This window comes from Quercus lobata, chromosome 8, assembly GCF_001633185.2.
Source record: "Quercus lobata isolate SW786 chromosome 8, ValleyOak3.0 Primary Assembly, whole genome shotgun sequence".
NCBI classification, from domain to species: Eukaryota; Viridiplantae; Streptophyta; class Magnoliopsida; order Fagales; family Fagaceae; genus Quercus; species Quercus lobata.
In genome coordinates this window covers 31,232,093-31,255,139 of record NC_044911.1, presented here as the reverse complement: position 1 = coordinate 31,255,139, position 23,047 = coordinate 31,232,093, and the positions used below count along the sequence as shown (strand labels likewise).

At 34.8% G+C, this 23,047-nt stretch overlaps 2 pseudogenes across 1 annotated transcript; both read right to left on the bottom strand.

Moving 5' to 3' along the window:
• Positions 1–18: 18 nt before the first annotated feature.
• On the bottom strand, positions 19–4,920 carry LOC115956067 (annotated as a pseudogene). The gene is made up of 9 exons (XR_004084253.1): positions 4,161–4,920; positions 3,727–3,760; positions 3,622–3,629; positions 3,344–3,493; positions 2,538–2,746; positions 1,599–1,688; positions 659–755; positions 256–573; positions 19–110 (listed from the first exon to the last, which is right to left on the bottom strand). The product of XR_004084253.1 is annotated as a lysM domain receptor-like kinase 3 (transcript).
• Positions 4,921–8,672: 3,752 nt separating this feature from the next.
• LOC115958524 lies at positions 8,673–22,783 on the bottom strand (annotated as a pseudogene).
• Positions 22,784–23,047: the final 264 nt, after the last annotated feature.

Below are 23,047 nucleotides of genomic sequence, written 5' to 3'. Positions count from 1 at the left end.
TGGAATCATATGCCTTAAGCAATGCTTCCTTGGCAGAAATAAGCTCAAAAAGGACAACCCCAAAAGCATAAACATCTACTTTGGGAGAAACATCTCCACCCCAAGCATATCTGCGCAGAAGATAGGTAAAAATAATCCATTTTTTTTTTTACAGAAATCATAGCTAAAGTTTTTCCTCCCCATTTACAAAGAAGTCCAGGGGATCAGTGAACAATGACCGTACGTTAATAATTTTACGAACAAAAGTAAACTTACTCAGGTGGCATGTATCCAAATGTTCCCATGACTTGTGTGGAGCTTGATACACCTCCAACTTCAGACAGTTTAGCTAACCCAAAATCTGCAACCTACAATGTATGCAATAAAACAATGTGAACACATTTTTGAAGATCCATAGCAAGAATAGAGTTACTAATGCAACCTTTGCATGGAAGTTCTCGTCAATCAATATATTTGCTGATTTAATATCTCGATGGATATAAACCGGAATGGTATGCTCGTGGATATATTCAAGACCTCTGGCTGAATCAAGTGCAATTTGTATCCTAGTAGGCCATGTCAACGGGTCCCTCCCTAGAAACATATAAACATAATTATGACCATTGATCTGAATGTGACATCACTTAAAAAGATCATCACTATGCACATACAATCTCACCTGATGTGCCACGCAAATGTTGCTTTAAGTTGCCATTCTCAACATATTCATAGACCAAAAAAAGAGAACCCTGAATGCAATACCCGATCAAGCACACCTGCATTGGTTGATAGTAAGTAATATATAGCGTATAGATGATAAAAAAGAATCAAACATCTTAAAGCTCTGTCTTCATAACAGAGAAAATAACATGACTACTGCGTACAAGCGTCTAACACCTCAGCATTAAGGTCTTACTTGCAACTACCACAACTCTAAGGGCTTCTATTATTCAACTTTTTAAAAAACTCTTTTGGTCATATTTAGGGCATGGATGGCATTGGCAAAGGGATAAATAAATGGCATGGCTAACCCTGGATGGACATATTAATTGAGCTCACCTGTGTGTGTTTGTACATGTATAAACATGATGGAAAGGAGTAAAGGGATCAGTTAATAAAATCATATATACGGATATAATTGCACAGATGATTTACTGATTTAGACAATTACTGGTTATATAAGCATACAACATAAACTTTGGTCCATGGGCCAATGATGCTTCACTTTAGAAATGAGATAATAATGAGATAGGTGCAATGAGGTGAGGATCATATCCCCCATATATGATACATAAATGAAAATTTATATAAAGCTTCTGGCTTATGTGAACAATTCTCCAAAGACTATATATGATTGGAAAAACTTTAGTTCATTTTTTTCCAAATAATAAGCATTATATTTTTAGAGGTCGGGCCTTAGTGTGATGGCAACTGTGCCTTCCACCAAAAGCAACAAGTTGCGAATTCGAACCCAGAATCAGCCTCTCCAAAAAAATATTGGAGGTAAGGTAGCCTACCATGACCTCCCTCAGACCCTACAAAAATGGGAGCTTTGTGCTTTGGGTACAACCATTAATAAGAATATATTTTTAAAACGCCTGGGAAAGAAAGTATATTACCAGATTCAAGTGATGAACACTTGTTAAAACCTTTAATTCAGCAAGAAATTCTTTGGATGCTTGCATATCCATCTTCTTGATTGCAGCTTTCTGCACAAATTGAGTGATGGGGAGGGACTGTTAGGAAAGTGAACTGACAACAAGATGACATGGCTAAAAGCTGATGTGCCTGTTTAGCCATCCATATAGGGTAATGATAAATGCAACACGCAACATAGAGCATAGATGTTGATAAATGTATATTTCATATTTAACCTGAGCAAACGCTAAAGACTGACTGAACTGTGCATCCATTTTTCTCACTCGTTAGATTAATTTCTCATCCACTCCCACTTCTCCAGATTGGGTGCTGAACCCTACTCAATTACCCTCATATATCCAACCTGGAGCTAACTTTGCAAATTTCATATATACCATTTTGTCCAGCTTGACTTCTGTACTAAATTTTTTCTTACAATAAAACTCAAAATTTCTAGTTTAGAGTAGCTAAAATATCCAACAATATGTCATAGAGCACATATTAAGATAAGAATACAACAGTTACGTGAAGTCATTTAATCTATTCAGCTATTCATTTTGCAAAGTAGTCCTCACCTTGAAACTTTATATGTGCTTTAATAATTTTGTTCCCAAACTCTTCTAAATTGGTTAAAAATTCAAATTCAAATTCAAAGTTCTCACCATCTCCCATCTAAAAAGATCGGCATGGTGTTCCTATTTGACATATATCCCTAAAAGATTTATCATCAAATGTTATGAAAGGTTGCAAACCTGCTATGTAGAGGGACTAACATATCATTTTATATAGACCTACATGACCAAAACTCAACTAATAAAATCAGTCAAGTTGCAGAGCAACTACTTAATCAATTTGCATCTGCCGTGCATGATTAATGTGCAATCCGCCTATGATAAATAAAAATACATGTGGCTACAAACCTTGCCTCTCAACTCTGCATAATAAACAACCCCAAAACCACCTTCACCAATCTTACTAGCCATGCTGAAGTCATTGGTAGCTGTGGCAAGTTCTTCATACGAGAACTCTACTGATTTGTGCACAGTCATACCTATACATCCCAAAGCTTTATCTGGATCACCAGCAGGACCAGTTGATTCTGCATTTCTACCCATGGTAGGTCTAGGGTCTAAATATAAAATTGATGGAAAAGCAATCAGTGAAATCATGTCTAACCTCCCATTCTATTGAACAAAAGAAGTAGAAAGATCCATACAATTTCATTGTTTCTATGAGTCACAGTGATTCTTTATACACAGTACAATGGATTCAGTGAAGCTGCTTAAATAGGATGTCCAAGGTTAACTTTGCTAACTATTTTGCAGAAAAAAGGATAGATCAAAGTACTGACACTAGTGAGAGTTTCATGTTGCAAACTCTTCAAATAAAATCAACAACCACATTCATTAAAATAGTAACATCTGTCAGCAACTTCAGATAAATTCATTCACATATGAAAACAAAAAAATTAATGAGAACTATAATGCCTTTTTTTTTTTTTTTGGGGGGGGGGGGGGGGGTTGTAAGGGCATGCTTAACAATAAATAAGGATGAGATCTATAGTTATTTATGAGCAATGTGATGATGATTGAATAAGATTTTCACTTCATTTAATTGAGATTTCTAGCATTTCCATTCAGTAGATCCATGAAGCAATCACTCTTTGACAGATATCTATAAAAGTTAACAAGACAGGAGGGGAAGAGTTCTAAACAAATAAATATACCACGCCCATGCTGACCCTCAGATGCTGTAAAGGGCAACAATGCCTCCACCTTCATCTTTCGGTAACATCCAAAATATATACAAGTTGCAAGTAACAGCGGAATAGCTACAGCTCCCATAGCTATGCCAGCAATAACTCCGGCTGCTAGTCCTGCTTATTGATAAGCAAATATTAAGCACAAAAGTAGTATCAGCTGTCCACTATACAATCTCATATTTGTCTCCAAAAATCAAAGAAAACTTAATCACTGTAAAACCAACTGTGGGAGAGGGCCAAACCGCTTGTGCTGCAAAAGGGACAAAATGAAAAGAAACGTTAGAAAATGAGAAACAGAAGTAAGCTGTAGGTTCATTTAGCATGAAGACAAAAATTTTAGAAGGTACCTTGATACCAGAGGTGGATAATTATCATTTTGATCTGCAAATGAAAAGAAAGGGGAAAAAATGTCAAGCAAATGGAAATTCATGGTCCCCAGAAACTATTTTGAAAGGAAAAGGGTATATCTCGGTATGCTTAAAACTCAATGAAATACAAGGTAATATTGCCTTTTCTCCTCCTATATGGATGAGAAATTTGTATATTCTAACAAATGCTAACAATGAAATTAAATGATTGCAAGTGCCGAAATGGTTTCTTATTTATTTATTTTTTAATAGATATAATAGGATTTAAAACGTGCATTCAATTAGAAAGAAACAAAAGTAAGAATCTGAGCTACTATAAGAAACTCTTAGCGAAATACACTACGCAGGTACTTCAAATAAACTCATACAAACAAACTTAAAAAATCTATTTGGTTTCACTGAAATAAACTCACCTTTGGCGGGGATATACACCACACCACTTCCTTGGCTGAAATTCTTTCCAGCAACGCCGCACTAAGACTCGTAGCCGACGCAATCGATTCGATGGTGTCCTCTGGCCGAAGCGGGTATGTAATAAACAAACCATAATCCTTTGAAACCGAGCTACTGCCACAGGAACATGTGACCATGACATTCAACTTGGTATTGGTGTTGGTATCATTGGGGTCATAGCTATTATACTGTTGCAACAACTGATATGTGGTCAGATTGGCATAATACACCTGTGCCACCGTCATGTACGAAACCCCTGAATGAACCGTGTACTCAAACATGTGACCTAGAAACTGGCCGTTGATACAGTCACATGGGAATGGAACACGGGCTTTTACACCATCTTGAACACTGTTTTCATTGGCTATCGTTTGCTTGTTGTAACTGACAATTGTACTAGGGTTGATATTAAGGTTAGACTGCAAAACTTGAGCTATGAAAGTGAGATTCGTCTCCGAAAAGTAGTATGAAGCTAAAGCCAAATCACATCCTTTACTACATTTGGATTCAGCTATGGAAAAGCAAACTGAGACCAACACCAATAACGAAAGCCGCCACAACTTGGGTTTCATCGGATTGGCAAAAATGGAACCCAGATGTGATTTGTGGGATTTAGGAAAAATCAAGAATTCGGATTTTGGTCATTGGAATTGGAATTGGGAAAGAAAGAGATGAATTTGAATAGTTTGGTTTTTCTATTTTTTTTAATTCCCACTGGCTGGTGACGACTGTCTCTATCTGAGTAGAAATTATACGGTGGACCAAGTCATTGCTCCACTATTCCACTATGTGAGGAAATGTTTTTTAATTTTCACTGAGAGAACATTCCCGCGTAACCCCCTCCCCTCTTTACAATCTTTACACGCGCCCTTGCGCGTAAAATAATGTTTTTTTTTTTTTTTTAATTTTTTAGTTTAGTATTATAATACTTAAAAATTATATATTTATATATATATATATATATTTTTTTTAAGGAGGTAATGAAACGTATAAATTTTGGAATTTTTTAAAGAATTAAAAAAAAAAAAACCATAAAATTTTCAGAATAAGAATGTTACATGAGGTAGTGGCTTTTTTTTTTTTGGAAAAAGTAATTTTTTTTTTAATAATTAAGTACTTGAATTCAAATAGATAACAAATACAGATAAGAATCAGACATTTGAATACAAATAAGGGTTGAGAATAACGTTTTTTCTTTTTTCTTTTTTTTCTTTTGTATGTGAGATAGTATTACTATTTTAACATTTTTTGCTTTTTTATAAGAAAAAAAATTAAACTAAAAGGTATGTTATTTCAAAACTTGTATAAAGAATATTTTGGTACGCTAAAAATTGAAGACAAAACAGAAGAATTTTCTTATTAATATATATATATATATACTATTTGCCAGTTTTACACTATTTTTTTGTTTCTTTTTTAAAGTTAACAGATAATCTAAAAAGTATTGGTATAAAAAAAAGTTGTTTATCTTTTATCTCAAAAAAATAAATATATTTTCATAAACTTTTTATAGAAAAAGAAAAAATCAATTGATTTTTTTTTTGGACAATTTTTTATATTTTTCATAAAAAGTAGTATCAAAACTTTTTAAGCTAAAACCCAAAAAAAAAACCTACACATCCGTATCAACATACTACCAAAAATTTTTAACATTTAGTTTTCACTCGCCACAACCAGGGAGGCACGTTCCTCGCTGCTCCTAAGAAAATTATTTTTTTATTTTCTCTTTTCTCTCGTCTCTCCCCTTTGACTCATTCTCTCCTCTCTTCTCTCTCTTTTTTTTTTTTTTTTCTCTCTCTCTTTTCTCACCTCTCTTAGTCTTCATTTTGTACTTTTAGCAAATCGATAATAGGATATTCGAAAAAGTGGGCTTCATGGAAGGTGAAGAGAGAGCAGAGGGTGAAAAGATCAAACGACAAAGAGAATGGATCTTTGGAGTGAAAAAGATCCTAATGAGCCTATGAGCAGTTTCCATTCGGCCATGTTGGAGGAGGGTTCAGATCTTTTGGACCTGATCAAGGCATCGTTGATGTTGAAGGGTAGTAGGATTATGATTTTCTATTAGGATTTGAGTGGGGTCTTCAAGGGCCGAGGTTCAGCAGAGAACTAGAGAGAGGAATTGAGATGGGATTCTTGTTGTGGGTGTGGTGGTTTTGAGGTGGGTACGATGGTTGCTGGATTTGTGTTGTTTTTTTGCGGTGGGTGTGTTTGTTTCTGACAATGGGAGAGGTGGTTGCTGGGTTTGTGTTTATTTTTAGTTTGATTTTTGCAGTGGTGTGGTGGTTTTGGTTTGGGTTTTCGGTGAAAAGGAATGTGAAAATTTTTTATTTTGCTTGGTGGTGTTGCTGAAGGAGATTCAACTAGGTTGTAAAAGGAGGTTTTGTAAAGCCTAGTATGGTTGTGACTTTTGGTCCGTTAAGTAATGGTTTTTCACATAACATTTATGTTGGCTTTATTCCATGACAAAAAGTGTTGTAATTTCATTAATTTATTTCTTTATATTTTGTGGGATTTAATTGTAATAGGTTTAGTCTTAAGTGATAAAGATTTTATCAAGACAATTGAAGTCACATGAGGAGCACATGTTAGAAGTTGAAGAGTCAATGTATTTCGCGAGTAATCTCATGACTTGGCTAACTCTCGAGATGACTTGCGAAATGCACTAACAGCTGGGGTTTTAAGTGTGACTCTTATACCCTTCACCCATACTATATATATTCTCATTACCCACAAAATTGTAAAGAAGTTATTCAGAAGAAAAACCCTAGAGAGTGGTTTTCACAACACCCATCTTTTAGAAAGAGCTACTCACCCTCAAAAGAGAAATCCTTGTAGTCTCTACCCCTTCCCCTCTTCCATTGTCATACATTGAAAAGAGATTTGTACCCAAAAACAGTTCACACTCAATCTGAGTATAGAGAGTGTTTTGGAGCTTGGGAAGTATTGGGTCTTTGCCAAAATAAGCCAGTGAGGTTTGGCGATGCAATCGGGCTGTATTGCGGGATCCAAAAAGCTAGTGAAGGTAAGATTCCGAGAAGTCCGTTGGTAGTTGGAGCTTGGACGACTCAAGTATTTTGGGTAGATTAGGCTTAAAGGGTCTTTTTGGTTATCCTTGCACTCAAACTTATTCACTAGTAGATCATTTCAACTTGGAAGGCCGTGGAGAGGTTTTTACACCGAGTTCTTCAATTTTCCTCTTCGATAACATATTGCCGTGTTATCTTGGGTTTGTTATCCTTTTCCCTATTTCCCTTTACATATTTGCCTTGCACTTATATGTTCATCCATGCAATTGTTGAATGCTTTGATTGATTAATTTGTTAATCACGTATATTCCGCATTAAGTGTGTTAAGCGTAAAATTAATCAAGTAGTAATTAAGAATTAGGGGTCTAAACAAGTTTTAGTAGTTTTACTATTGAGCTTTCAGGTCTCACCAGGCTAACCATTGAAGTTAAGTCCGTTGAAATGCATCATGAGGCTTTCCTAGAGGCTCTTCTTGGTGACAATGTTGGCTTCAATGTTAAGAAACTTCACCTCTCAAATTGTTGGGTTGTTGGGAAAGGGTTGGGGTTTGGGGAAGATAAATAGGAAAAAGAAAAAAAAAAAATAGAATGCTAATTTGTTTATTATTTTGTAGAGAGGGAAAAAATAATATTTAAATAAAGTGGAGAAACAAATATTGAGGCCGATTCATTCCCCTTTGGATATAGGTTTGTTAAACTAGAAAAAGTGAAGTTTTTGGATTAGTGTAGTTAAACTTTTGTAGAGGCCGATGTAAATGCTCTAAGGGCATCCATTACTAGGCCCCTATTTCAAATAATCCAACTTTTAATTTTTTAAAAAATAGGCTAGTTTTTAACTTTTTGTCTCATCAAATAAACTACTGTAAATAAGCAAGTCCACCAAAACAATTTTACAACAAATCTTAGGTGGTGACAAGTCCACTATTGACATAACTTTTTTATTCACTAGTAATAATTTGTTACTAAAAATTGTTGTGAAATGTTATGGACATAGAGCAAACATTGTCACTTTTCGAACTATTCAATCAGAGAGAGAGAGAGAGAAATCCACTCCATGATGTCTGTTTTATATCATTAGATCAAGATACTATTAGATGATTTTTGGTGAAAATGAAATTCAAATCCCCAGTCCTGTGTTGGTAATATGAGACTTACATTAATTGAGCCAATTCAAACTTACAACATTTTTCATATTTTGATTAGGACAAAGTTTAAACACAATTCTAACTAAAAAAAATTGACATGACTACAATTTACAACCCCGTTCCATAATTTTTAGTTATAACATTTATTAACACTTGAACCAAGTAAAAAATTTTACCCCTGAAAAAAAAAAAAAAAAAAAAAAAAGTTAAAAAGTATCACACATCTTCAAAACACAATAAATATGGTCTGGTTTAAACAAAAAAATCTCTCTTAATGCTGTTTTTTTTTTTCTCTACAGATTCTACCTTCCCCGAACTATATTGAAGAGATTTTGTTTTTCATACAAGGAGCCTATATCCCAATCGTCAGTAGCAGATGTTAGCGTCATCAGGGCAAGTACAATAGACTTCATAGTCGGCCGTAATTGAGGATTCGCATGTGTGCATGCTTTGGCAAGCTGAGCCATCTGCAACCAAAACAGTCACAAAAAAAATTTATTAGAATCGGAATCATTAAGTTTAACTTGATAGATTGTTCTTTCAGAAAATCTTTTACCTTGAGGACTGAGTCTAGTGGGTATCATCTCCAAGCCTAGGGTCAACTAGTTTGCGAAGGCCTTCTGTAGGGTCAGGCTGATTAAGAACATCATCAAACTGTAAAACAGAAAAGGGCAGTAAGCTCAGGTTGTTTTCTTAAAGCTTATGAGTAGCATTTGACAGGAGGAAGTGTAAGCTTCAGGATGATGCACAAAAATCATAAGTGAGTTGATCGTTCACACACGCGTCAATGAGTGTACCTAAAGAACAAAAGAGAAGAATCAAGGTGGGTATTGGCCAAAGACCCTCCAAAGGTTAATTCAGTGATAGAAGAATCTTCAAGAACTTAAGAGTGCAAGAGCTAGGGAGAATTCGCGTACCTCAATAAGGGTAAGGTTTGTGGTTTATATAATAGTAGAGAGTTGACCCGAATCTCTTAATGCAGGGGGTTTCCTTGTAGAGAGAAGAATCCAAGATACTCGGGATCGCTTTTCTTTCGGACAAAGTTTAGCTACAAAATTGGTTGTAGCCTTAGGCTACAAACTTACTTAATATCTTTTTATTAGATGTGAATTTTGACAAATCCACCATTGGATTACATCTTCTTCTTATATTCTCCATACTTGCAAAATTTCAAGAAAATTAAAGATTAATAGCTATGTCATCAATACATTTTTTAAATTGCAAGTTTTTGTAATTTAAAATTATGCACAAAATATAAGCTTATAGATCATATAGTAAATGATATCCGATTGACACAATATTTAACATGTGTATTAAGGTCGTAAAGAACATGCAATTCAACGGTTAGATTTTCAAAATATGTTATATTATTTATTTTATTGAGTGAGTTTGTAGCCTTAAGCTACAACCAATTTTGTAGCTAAACTTTGTCCCTTTCTATATATAGGAGATCTGATTGCATGGTAGGGTCTTTGGTAACGATGTGCAAGTAATTTCCATGCAAGGATGTGTGGGTGGGCCCCACGTAAACCTCATGGAAAAACTAGGGGATAGATCGTCGGGATTGGGAATTGCTCAATCCATCAGCCCATGGGTCGGTCATCCCCTTTTGGGGTAGCCAGGAAGGTTCGGCACCCCCATACCGATCAGTCAAAAATCATCCTCATCACTTCATATAAAGCTATTGGCACAAAAGAAAAAAAGTGATACGAGTGTAAGTGGAGGAATGGCAAGGAGGTTTACCATGTTGGCAAGGCCTTTTGATTCAACATTGAATTCATTCGTCTTGCACACAGCTTGTCTTGCAGAGATAAGTTCATAAACAACAACCCCAAAAGCATAGACATCTATTTTGGGAAAAGATTAGTCCCATTTCCATGTGGATCCTGAACCTGTTTGTTGGTCAGCTAGTAATACAAACAAATAAATAAAAATCCAGGACAGGGCCTGTTGCAATTCTAAAGGCATGCCAACAACCATTCACGATCTCAAATGAATTTTCAGAAAGCAGCAGGCCAAAACAACTAATTCCGGTTTTGTATATATGGGACAGTACTAAACAATTATTTACAATCTAATGGCCCTATTAGTCATAAATTTATATACTGGGGGGAAAACTATCAGAAGCATTTTAGAATAGCCAATTGTAGAGATACTTTTCTTCACACATTCTGATAGCTTACATCTGGTAAGTCAACCAAAGTACAATGTCAGATACCATCAATACTGAAGGTTTAAGCACATACCGACATCCTAAGTAGATGAAAAAATCATTATCTTACTCTGGTGATATGTATCCAAATGTACCCACGAGACGTGTGGGGAATGATATACTTCCAACAACTTCTGTGAGTTTTGCTAATCCGAAATCTGCAACCTGCAACATTTGTATGTCAGTACCAAATGTGAGAAGGCTTTAAGCTCCATACTGACAATAGAGGTACAAATACAACCTTCGCGTTGAAGTTTTTGTCTATCAATATATTTGCTGGGTCAGTATGCTCATGAATATATTCAAGACCTCTTGCTGAATCCAGAGCTATTTGCACCCTAGCAGACCATGGCAGGGAGTGCTTATTCCCTGTGAACAATTAAACATAATTCTTACCATTTCTTTGAAAGCAATGATGCTAAAATAGATCTCCACAGTGCACATGTATGCTCACCTGAGCCACGCAAATGTTGGCCTAAGTTTCCATTCTCAATGAACTCATAGACTAGAAAAAGAGAACCCTCAACGCAATATCCAATCAAGCGCACCTGCAGTGATTGTAAGTAATGCATGGTGTCTGGAAGTTTAGAAGTAACCAAATCTCATAAAATTCATTCATCCTTGAGAGAAAAAAAGCACAACTGCATTGCTTGCATAACCTGACCAAGGAATTATATAGGCAGGGGACTTAGAAAAATCCTCCCAGACAAAAGATTTTATTTATCAGGTGGTTACTTTACATGAATAAAAAACGTTTTTAATTTTTTTTTTTTAAAATAAAGCTTTTTACCAGGTTCAAATAATCTCTTCTGAAAATAATCTCCTCTGATAATTAATCCATAAGGTCTTACTTGTAATTTAAAATTCGATGCAACAACTTTTAATTCTAATTTTGTGCTTGGTTTGGGGGACATAAGGTATTCATGATAGAGTAAATGCATAGCTAACCTTTGAAATAAATAAGTAATTAGTACAGAGAAGTAGTGTTTCAAGGGTCCGTTTGGATACAGCTGAAAACTGAAAACTGAAAACTGAAAACTGAAAAATACTGTAACAAAATAATTTTTAAATGTGTAAATAGTATCGTGGGTCCCATTTTTAATGGAAAAGTTGTTAAAAAGTGAAATTTATGGGTCCGTGAACAGTACACAGGACCCACATGTGACTGAAAATCAGTTGAAAAGTAGCTTTTCGGCTAAAGAAAAAAAAAAAAAAAAAAAAAAAAAAAAGAATGCAGAAACGCAAACGCGTCTGGGAAGCGCAAAACGCGCTTCCCAAACGCACTCCAAGTCCTATGCAGTTAAGCAAAGAACAAGTAAAATTATCTGTGTTTCTACTGAACGGAATATATTATAACAATATAAAGGCTTAAATTGATACAGTAATATATATTGGTAGCTCTACAACAGATAATAAGACTGTTCTACAGTCACATAAGCATACACTGGATACTTAAGCTGTGCATGTAAGTATACAACATAAGCTTTTGGTCTTTGACAAAAAGGGCCAATTGTGCCTCACTTGGGAACCATGTGAAATTCAGTATCAGGTTTAGATGAATGCAATGATATGATGATATTGATATTCTCTGAAAAAAATAAGACAGGCATGCACTTCTAGACAGCTTTCTAGCTGATGCCAGCAATTTTTCTTTGGTAAGTAACATGCTAGAGATTATCCAAACTAATTAATTAGATAAAATATCAGTTATATCTATTTGCAGAAAGAAAAAACATTTTCATTCAAATTTCATCTTCTCAAGCAATGATCATATTCACTTGTTGTTGGGAAAAAAAGTGTATTACCAGGTTCAAGTGATAAACACGTGTTAGAACCTTTAATTCAGCAAGAAACTCTTTTGATGCTTGCATATCCATCTTCTTGATTGCAGCTTTCTACATAAACAGATTAATGGGTGATATTTAGATAGTAAGACAAGGTAAACAAAGAGAAACAGCATAACACGGCCAAAAAATATGATGCTTGCATATCTATCCAGTATCCACAAAGAGATTTAGCAAGTGCTGCATACAATTCAGAATAAACACCACTATGCAACTGCGCCAAGTTGTATTATGAAGGCAACGAAACCTTTTCAGCTCTAACTGAAGAAAAAATTAAAGGCTGACTGAATTGTTCATACATTTTTCCCACTCAGTAGGCTTTATCTCACATCTGCTTCCTCTCATTCAGATTGAAATTAAATTTCACCCAACTAGTCACAGATAAGTTATAACCATTTGGAGCTGACTCTAAGAGTCCTATTTTCACCATTCATGTCCATCTGACACAAATCCCTTATAATCAACCTCCTAAAATGCCCCAACATTCTAGCTATGTGTTGAAAATAGATTATCATTATGAACCTTTAGATTACCTTTCTGAGCTTTTTAATTGGGTAAACAGGAAGGCGTTCACCATTTTATATGTAAACGAATGCTTCACTTCTGCAATACAGTGGGTAGCATATCATTTACTGTAAAGATTAATTGTTCTTACTCTTGAGTCTTGACTAAGAAACTCAGCAAGTTGCAATGCTATGTGATAGAGGATGCCTCACAGTAATTTGAATGAAACTTTTCTTTCACAACCCGGTTATGAAATCAGATTAATGTATGTGACTACAAACCTCTCCTCTCAGTTCTGCATAATAAACTGCACCAAAACCACCTTCTCCAATCTTTTGAGCCATACTGAAGTTATCAGTAGCCTTGGCAAGTTCTGCATATGAGAACTCCACTGATTTGTCCATATTCATCCCTGTGAGCCCTGAAGCAGAACCATCACTGGCAGCCAGATCGGTAGATTCCACTGCTTTATCCAGGGAACTTCCAAGTGCTAAACCCAAAAGAGAGGGAAATCAATCAGAGCACACAAGTCTAGTAATCCATTTGATTTCATTCTATTTGAAGCACAAGCAAGAATAACTAGTGAAAAAAAGTTTTCAACTAATTTAATGTTTGCAAGGAAGTAAACAGTGTCAATGGCTTAAACAGGATGCTCCTATTTTTCACTACTTCATAACTTAAAACTTGTCAACTAATTTAATTGTGTTGGTTAATGATATTGGTAAGACCAATTTGGCTCACTTTTATGAACAAAGAAACTAAGATGAGCATTATTACACTAGTTAGAATATAGAGTAACGATTTCCCAGAAAAAATCAGACGATCACAAAGAGTAACATCTGTTGAAAACTTTAAGAAAGCTAGTGCGCGAAAACTTAAATGCTTTAACTAATTGATATCAATTTTACATAGGAAACCCATTGTAATTGGTTAGGAAAAGGCAATGGTTAACAGTAAGCATGATATGTTTAGAGTGAGGAGTAATATGACTTATGATTAAGTACATCAGTTACCTCCTTTGATTTAGATTTCCAGCATTTCCAACATGAGTTAAATTACTTTTAAAATTCTTGTTGAAATCAGTTTATGAAAGAAATAAATTTTTTTTTTTCATTCATAAATATCTATAGAAACAAAGAAGAAGGTGAGGAATGAAGGATATGAATAATAAGTAAAATACCAATCATAGCTTCAGCAGATAGATCATCAGATGCTACTGAGAAAAATTTGGAGTCCACCTTCTTCTTTCAGTAATACCATACAAATATACCAACTCCCAATAATATCACGGCAGCTATGGATAAGCAGGCAATAACAAGAGCAGATAGTCCTGCTTCATATGAGAAAATATAAGTTCAAAGTGGCATCAGGTATCTGCTTTGTCATCTCACTATTTCATCTGAATATTTAAGTGAAGATAATCATCAAAACCAATGTTTGAAGAAGGAAAAACCACCTGTTCTGCAAAAGGGAAAAGAAATTACACAAACTATAAGATTAATAATGGATTCAGTGCAGTAAAAAGATGTTACTTTAAATTATTTGGTTTTGAAGATTAACGAAAGATACCTTAATTTCAGAGGCAGATATTTGAAATTTTGATCTGAAAAAGAAAAAAAAAAAAATTTGGTGAGGCAAGATGAAAAAATTCACTACACCCAAAAATTACTAGGAAAAAAATATTGATGCAAGACTCAAGATGCTTGATATCAAATCATTTACTTTGGTAAGATTGCATTTATTTCCCATTTGGCTTTGTGAAAAGTGAAATGACTCAATGTCTTTTTATATCGTCTGGTAACATGTGCATTGTGAAAAATGAAATCAGCACTAGTATGACCAAAATAACAATTTAACCAGAACACAGATATTGTTGATAAACTGACTTTTTCTGATTGCTCAGAAGAAAAGGATACTGAAGTAGCCAAATGATGTTAAAAGTAAAGTTGGTTTAACTCTTCCTTGTAACTAAAGCTGATATTGCAAAAAAAAAAAAAAGAATAAGACCAGGAAAGGAGGCAGGGCAGATGATTATAATTGCAGGTGGCTATTGTGCTGAAAGAAGGCTTTAGCAGGAGGCTTATATGTTCAGATTTTAAGACTTGATAGAATCTGTGACCGGCTTTTCTTCTTGTAATTAGGAAGAAATGAACTTTTTCTATAATTCATTTGGTGACTATAAATACTGCTGATCGTTCAAATTGGATAACTTTGCCTACCAAAAAACTAAACAAACTAAAGGCCTACTGGTTCATTGTTCCCCTTTACCCCTTTTTTAGTCTGAGTGACAATAAAAAAAAAAAAAAAAGAAAAAAAAAAGAGAAGAAGTAAAGCAAAGCAAACCAAAGGAAAAAGTCTACAACAGATGCCAATACAGTAAATTGGATGCTCAAGCTCACAATTTACATTTTCTTTTGTACATGTTTGTGGGCAGAACACCTCCCACCACATCGTAAAATGAAACATGAACAATCTAATCATTTCTGTTGGAAATATTTTAGTGAATAAACAAGTTTTAATACAAAAAATAATATCCCAATAATTAGCAAGAACATAAAATAAAAAGGAGTTTAGAACAATCTCACAATGCTATAAAATTACGTTGTGAAAGCGTTGTTCTTAAAGGTTGATTCGTGTCACCCAAAGTAAAACTTGGTGCGATTGGTTCTCTTGGCCAAACAACCCCCCAAGATTAAACTATATCGTCAACCTTTGTGATGTACACACTTCCACTTACAAAAGGTTTAAGAACAACCTCCCATTACATTTCCTTAGAACAAATATTCTTGTAGAAAAAATATGTGGGAGAGAAAGATAGTAGACTTGTGTATATCTAAAATATAGAGTAGTAAAAAAGACCATTTAGAAAGTGTATTATGATGAGTATTATATAGGCTACTTATGAAGATAATAGTCTATAGTTATTGGTTACTAATAACCTTTAAAAGCCTAACGGCTATATTATCAATTATTGTCTAACGGCTATTTTTCTCATAATTGCTCAACGGTTATTTTACTCATAAATTTCCAACAGTTAGAAAATAAATAAGAAAAAAAGTGTTTGGAACACACACTCACACCAACAATCTCCCACATGTTACAAACACAAAATAGGAAAGGCAAGCAACTAGAGAAAGCATGCATCAATATGGTACTAGAAGGTTTTAACCATACATAGGATAAATAAGTAGTAACTAAAAGACAATGATGGAGTTAAAACTCTTTTAACCAAGCTATTAGTAAACCAAACTTACCACCCAAATAACTTTCTTTATCAAGGTTGTTCTTAAGCGGGTTAGCGCCTTATCCAAGCCATGCGCCGCTGGGTTTCATGAGTGTAATGACCCCACTTCAACTGTGTAGATATTGTCCGCTTTGGGGCCCATATCCCTCACGGTTTTGTTTTTCCCCAGGTTGCGCTGGGGAAAAGGCCTCTACACATTGAAGGGAGGTCATTCCTTATAAACACATTCACATGTGCTTCCCTAGGCGATGTGGGATTCCATGGAATGTAAGACCCCACTTTTGGGTCACTACAATTCACCCCCCTTACGGGCACACGCGTCCTCGCGTGTGGGGCCCACACTTCCGACTAGGGCATGGCTCTGATACCATCTGTAATGACCCCGCCCCAACTGTGTAGATATTGTCCGCTTTGGGGCCCATATCCCTCACGGTTTTGTTTTTCCCCAGGTTGCGCTGGGGAAAAGGCCTTTACACATTGAAGGGAGGTCATTCCTTATAAACACATTCACATGTGCTTCCCTAGGCGATGTGGGATTCCATGGAATGTAAGACCCCCCTTTTGGGTCACTACAATCCACCCCCCTTACGGGCACACGCGTCCTCGCGTGTAGGGCCCACACTTCCGGATAGGGCATGGCTCTGATACCATCTGTAATGACCCCGCCCCAACTGTGTAGATATTGTCCGCTTTGGGGCTCATACCCCTCATGGTTTTGTTCTTCCTCAGGTTGCGCTGGGGAAAAGGCCTCTACACATTGAAGGGAGGTCACTTTTTATAAACACATTTCCATGTGCTTCCCTAAGCGATGTGGGATTCCATGGAATACAAGACCCCCCTTTTTGGGTCACTACAATCCACCCCCCTTACGGGCACACGCGTCCTCGCGTGTGGGGCCCACACTTCCGACTAGGGCATGGCTCTGATACCATCTGTAATGACCCCACTTCAACTGTGTAGATATTGTCCACTTTGGGGCTCATACCCCTCATGGTTTTGTTCTTCCTCAGGTTGCGCTGGGGAAAAGGCCTCTACACATTGAAGGGAGGTCACTTTTTATAAACACATTTCCATGTGCTTCCCTAGGCGATGTGGGATTCCATGGAATGTAAGACCCCACTTTTGGGTCACTACAATGAGAGCTCTAAAGACCTACCCAAAAAGTCTCATAAGAAGCGGCACAATTTCCACTCACATATAGGTGGCATCCATCAGGAGTGCATGCAGAACACCCCATCCCAAGAAGTAGGGAGTATGGATCCATTAAGAGCCTAAAGTTCAACCTCCAACAATTTGCAACTTAATCGGTGGCATCCATCAGGAGTGCGTGCAGATACACCCCATCCCAATAGGTAGGGATATGGATCCATTAAGAGCCTAAAGATCAACCTCACCAAATTTTGCAACTTAGCACTATCTCACACCATAGGGATGGACTCATCACTAATCTCCTTACCGAGATAACAAAAAACACGTAACAAATGACAGTACCCATGGACCACTAATGACCTTTACCCATTTAACCTCTTGCGTGGAATCACCCATCATAGAGGTTGGGCATTAGCCACAGTGTTGCAACTTGGGTATCAGTCCAATCCCCCTAGATGTCTCACTCACCAGCCTCATTACTGGTGGTTTGGTCAAATGGTCGGCCAAGTTCCTTTCAGACCTCACAAAGTCCAATGACATAACATCATTATCAATAAGCTGCCTCAGCCTCAATTGGATATGTCAACTTTTCCTATTTCACAAAGTCCAATGACATAACATCATTATCAATAAGCTGCCTTAGCCTCAATTGAATATGTCGACTTTTCCCATTATAAACTTTGCTCTTAACACGTGTTATGGCAGCCTGGCAATCACAAGGAAAGCAAACAGAGACAATAGAGTTAGTAAATGGAGGCATATCAATTAATAAACTCCTAAGCCATACAGCTTTGGACCTAGCCTTCTCTAAAGCCATTAACTCTGTTTCCATATTAGATCTCACTATGCAAGTCTTCTTGGATGACTTCTAAGAGACAGTCTTTCCAGCTAGTGTGAGCACATATCCACTAGTGGGTTTTACATAATCTGTATCAGAGATCCAGTTAGCATCACAATATCCTTTTAAAACAACAGGATAACCACAATATGACAAACAAAAATAAAAGTCCCCTTTGAATATATCAATAATATAGATATTGTATCCCAATGCTCAACACTAGGACTTTGAGTGTATCTACTCAATCTACCAACATCATATGAAATATCAGGGTGACTACAGTTTGTCAAAAATATTAAACAACCAATAATTTGTGCTTACTTGTCTTGTGAAACATTATCACCACATTTTTGACCAAGTGCACCTTTAAGTCATACATAATAGGCATAGGTCACATATCAAAAGTGTTTAATTTTTTTTTTCCCCCATAATGAGATTATGATAGTACACTGCCATCATTATCCTTAAGGATCTTGATGCCTAAAATAGCATTTGCCCCAACCAAAATTTTCATATCAAATTTAGAGGCAATAAAACATTTAGTATCATGCACAACATTATGGCTAGTTCCAAATATAAGTTATCAACATATAAACAAATAATGACACATTCATTATTATTTAACTTATTATATATGCATTTATCCTCATGACCATAAATCACAAATCCATATGTAAGCATCATATATAAAAAATTTCATGTCATTGTATAAGTGCTTGTTTTAATCCATACAAGGATTTAACCAATTTACAAACTTTATGTTATTGTCCAAGGACAACACAACCCTTGGGTTGCTCTATATAATTTTTTTCTCCTTTCTAATTCTCCTATTAGAAAAACAGTTTTAACATCCATATGATATATAATAGATTTGTAAATAGATACAATAACAAACAACATTCTTATAGATGCAATTCTAATAATCGAAGAATAAGTATAAAATAATCAACATGATATTTTTGCTTATAGCCTTTAGCTACCCAACATGCCTTATACTTATCTATGATCCCATTCCGTTATAAGTTTCTTTTAAAAACCCACTTGCAACCATACAAATTTTGTTTTAAACACCCACTTGCAACCAACAGGCTTAACCTTAGGTGGAAGCTCAACCCATTCCAAGTGTGATTAGACACAATCTAATAATTTGTTAAAAACTTCCAACAATAATGGTGCATCAACAAATTTAATTGCATCATAATAACTTACATGTTCATCTTCAACAATATAGGTAAGAAAATTGTTACCGTAACACTTTTTCTCCCTAGTTCACTTACTTCTTCTCAATTCTTGCACATCACAATAAGATCATTAGAAGTATCAATAGGTTCATGAAACATATTTTCCTTAAATTTCAAAGGAAACTCATACTTAATGAAAGTATTTTTTTAAGATTTAACAATAGTATTAAATTCTAAATACATCACTATTGATGAAAAAAATTCTATATCATGAACTATAACAAACATAACCAATAAATACACAATCACATATTTAAGAATCAAGTTTCCTCCTTTTAGGTTCATGTAGCATGACCTTAGGCAAGTACCCCCACACTTTGAGGTATTCTCATTTTAGATTTAGGTAACATCCTAGCCAACTACCCCCACAATTCGAGGTATACCAAGTTAGGCTTATGTCATTCTCAACTTCATTTTTTATATTTTATAAAATTTCTAATACCTCGTCTTTGGTTCCTAATACACAAAGTTAAATAAATATAGAATGGTCATCAACAAAAATTACATAAAATCTTTTACCACCTCTAATCATTGTGTGTTTTAAATCATCCAAAATGCTATGGACCAAACTAAGGAGTTTGGTTCCTCTTATTATAGATTTGCAAGGTTTTTTATTTATTTATTTATTTATTTCAAATTTACAAAAACCTATCCACCATCTCAAAACAACACATATAGCCAATAAAAATAGAGTAATGCTACAGTTACAAACTATTTTACAACATTTTTACAAAATGTTGATGTGGCCAACTTTTTATTGGTTTTCATTTAGGCCCACCATTAATATCATTTAGGTCTACTATTAATATCATTTTTTCATTTACCAATAATCACTCATCACATCAATAGTTTGTAAATTTTTTTGTAAAATAGTTTGTATCTCTAGCATTACTCATAAAAATATGTATATATAATTTTTCAATATCACTCTTGTACTTGGGGGATAAAAGGAATATTTATTCCCACTAAATCTTATCCACTAGCCCAAAATACTAGTTGGATCATTTTATTATTTATATATAAAGAAATTTTTAATTATTTTCCATAATTTCTCATTTCATATATTTGTGTCAACAGATGTAAAAATAATAGCTTTTGTACATAGAGCTGATAGCCTCTAGCTACTAGAAACTACTCTTAGAAATGTCCAAAATTTTACAAGAATAAGATACTTAATATTTTTGTAAAATTTGACATCATGATACCAAAATTGTATAATACAAATGTTTAATCATTTATAATTTCTTTTTCACACAACCATAAATGATTATTTGAATACTTTGGCAAGGAAGATAATATTCAATTAAATTATAGTATCTTTGTATCTTCATCATACAAAGGAGTATTCAAGATCATATGGCACCATTTTTCTCACTTAACAATAGGAATGCCTTCACCATAAGTCTACAACATTTTTTTCTCTATCAGAATTTTTCCAAAAAATAAAATTTTATCTTATTTCTCATAAAAATTATTTCTAACATTTTTTTTTAATTCCAAAAAACATTTCTCAAAACACATACGTTTTTCTTCAATCTCATGTTCCTCAGATTTCAATAAACATAAAACAATTTCACAAAATATAATACACATATAATATCACATAATTGCAAATGCAATAAGTTGATATCCACATATCAATACAACGTTACATAATATTATTCACATATGATTTAGATTAGAGAATCAAAATCACATTTGGATGGACGTCATTTATTTTTTCTTCTAAAATATTAGTCCACCAAATTGTTTAGATAAACCAGAAACCAAAATAAACTCCACAAAAGATATAAGTAATTATATCTAAGAATATAACTACTATCATTTTTTCTTTATAAACATAATATCATATCACAATATAAAATTTCATGATCAATAACTTGTTTATCCATTTTGAAGCAAGAAATCAACCTTTAAGAATGTTGGAAATATTTTAGTGATTAAACAAGTTTTGATACAAAAAATAATATCCCAATAACTAGCAAGAACATAAAATAAAAAGGAGTTTAGAACAATCTCACAATGCTATAGAATTACGCTGCAAAAGCGTTGTCCTTAAAGGTTGATTCATGCCACCCAAAGTAAAACTTGGTGCGATTGGTTCTCTTGGCCAAACAACCCCCCAAGATTAAACTATAGCGTCGACCTTTGTGATGTACACACTTCCACTCACAAAAGGTTTAAGAACAACCCCCTATTGTCTTTCCTTAGAACAAATATTCTTGTAGAAAAAATATGTGGGAGAGAAAGATAGTAGACTTGTGTATATCTAAAATATAGAGTAGTAAAAAAGACCCTTTAGAAAGTGTATTATGATGAGTATTATATAGGTTACTTATGAAGATAATAGTTTATAGTTATTGGTTACTAATAACCTTTAAAAGCCTAACGGCTATATTATCAATCATTGTCTAACGGCTATTTTTCTCATAATTGCCCAACGACTATTTTACTCATAAATTTCCAACAGCTAGAAAATAAATAAGAATAAAAGTATTTGGAACACACACTCACACCAACAATTCCAACCATCCCCATCTCATCATTCAACAGCCACAGATGATATTGATGATCTAGGATCAAAATACAACATGCTATCACTAATCTAAGATGTTGTCCTGCATAAGTCTAATCTGAATTATCTACAACAAGATATCCAATTCCCATTTAGTTATCACTTTTGACACACACACACTCACTGAATAAAATATTCAGATATCTGCAAAAAGAATCATAAAGTAAAAGCATAAAAATTTTATTACCTCTGCCTGGAATATACACTATGCCACTCTCTTGGCTAAAATTCACGCCTGGGTTGTACATCTGCAGCAAATTTGCAGTAAGATTCGTCGCATATGCAATTGAGTCGGCAGTCTCCTAAGGCCTAAGTGGGTAAGTAATAAACAAGCCATAATCCTCCGAAACCGAGCTATTCCCACATGAACAGTTAACAGTGACATTCAAAGTTGAGTTACTTGGAAGTGTTTTGTTGGGGTCATAGCTATTGAACTTTTGCAACCACTCTGGCGTGGTCAAATTTACATAGTTTGTTTTTGCAACTATATCGTACGTGTCATTTGGCCGAGTAGTGTAGTGGAAAACATGACCCAAGAATTCACCACCGATACAATCACATGAGAATGGAAAGTTATATCTTAAAAAGCTTTGAGACAGGATTACATTGAGCGTGTTGTGGTTTTGGATTACATTAAGGTCAGATATTTCAAAAAGTTTTGCTACGGGTGCGGGGTCGCTAGATGACACTGGCAATACAAAGTATGAAGCCAAAGCTACCTTACACCCTTGGCTACACTGTGATGCTTTGACTGTATAACAAAGTGAAACTAGCACTAAGAAACATGTCCCAAATTCAGGTTTCATCAGGTCCAAAATTCAAAACCCCGACCTAGATTTGAGTTTTTCTGGTACTGGAGTTTCACTGATTTAAACACATGAATGATTGAGGAGGTGACGGACAGAGAATATGAGGGTGACAATTGTTTAAATTTTTTGGACCGTTGACCATTTGTTAAAATAATTTCCCCTACATTTGTTGCTATTAAAATAAATAATCAGGAGTTGTTAAACCTACCATTTTTCTAAGATTAGAGATTAGAGCAAATGAAACTATTATCTGTGTTTTAT